Here is a 1,430-nt window from a genome sequence, read left to right on the forward strand (position 1 = left end):
ACTTTCGGCTGCCATTTCCTGTCAAGGCAACGTAAAACTTTATTACTCAATTCTCCTCTGGCAAAAGATTTATCTAGAGCAACTAAATAATTCACGATATGAGTAAATCCCTTTTGCATTTCATTGATTGATTCGCTAGGTAACAAGCGAAATAGCTCATACTCGTGGGTCAGCGCATTTAATCTAGCGCGCTTGACTTCGCTAGTGCCTTCGTGAGTCACTTGCAAAGTGTCCCACATTTCTTTTGCATTTCGGCACTACGAGACCATAAAGAACTCATCGTAGGATAGGGCTGATGTGATGATATTTTTGGCGCATAGGTTATGCTGGACCCTCTTGCGCTCATCATCGGTCCATAGGCTTTTAAGCTTGTCTTTAGGTTCATCGTCCACTAGGTGATGTGGAATGAAAGGGTCGTTGACTACAGATTCCCAAATATCCGAGTCAATGGCTTCTATAAAGATTTGCATGCGGACTTTCCAGTAGGCATACCCTTCACCACTGAATATGCGTGGTCGGTTAATGGATGCACCATCACCACCAAACGGGTTTGTATAACCCATTGTATTTCCCTTAGGATCACAAATACGCGGTTGAGCTAGCACTTCGTACTAGCTCTAATACCACTTGTTAGGTATCAGTGGCTAAAATAGACCTAGAAGGAGGGTTGAGTAGATGTAGCGGTCAAAGTATCCGCTTTTCGCAAACAACATATAATGCTGAAAACCCCTAGTGTAATCGATTAACACAAAAAGAATAATCGATTAACTACAGCTTTTTAATCGATTAAAACATCTCAGATCGAAGCAAATATACAGAACTAACAGATATATCAGAGTTACAACAGTACAGTATAAAAACAGATTATTACAACTAATACAACAATACAAAGTAATCGATTAAAGCAATAAAGAGAGTAGGGAAAGAAAAGTGTGCAACCAGGTTTTTATCCTGGATTGTTTGCGGGTCCACTTGCAAACTACATCCAGGCGCCCCGTCTGATTTGGGAGATTTTTCTTCACTAGAATCGAAATAACGTTTTACAAACAATTCTTTCAATTACAACACTTAGACACTATCTTGAAAACTAAAGAACCTTATCCCTTGGTTTCACTCACTTCCTACCGCCCAAGATAACCTTTCTTGAGGTGTAGCCCCAGCCAAGAACCTATTCTTTCTATCAAGATTTCTAAGCTAATGAAGACGCAATTCAATCTCGTTGGTGGTACGACAACTAGAGATTCCCAATATTACAACACTTTTACAACAAGAATATAGAGTAAGCTAAAGCATTTACAATGCTCAAATTAAAGCAATTAACACATAACTCTAAAACTCTAACACATGTCTCATATAAAATGATAATGCATGTGTTCAAAACAGATTTTACAGAATATGAATTCTTTCCAAAAACATCAAGAAATGCATGA

Source organism: Lupinus angustifolius, unplaced genomic scaffold (assembly GCF_001865875.1).
Source record: "Lupinus angustifolius cultivar Tanjil unplaced genomic scaffold, LupAngTanjil_v1.0 Scaffold_442, whole genome shotgun sequence".
Taxonomy (NCBI): domain Eukaryota; kingdom Viridiplantae; phylum Streptophyta; class Magnoliopsida; order Fabales; family Fabaceae; genus Lupinus; species Lupinus angustifolius.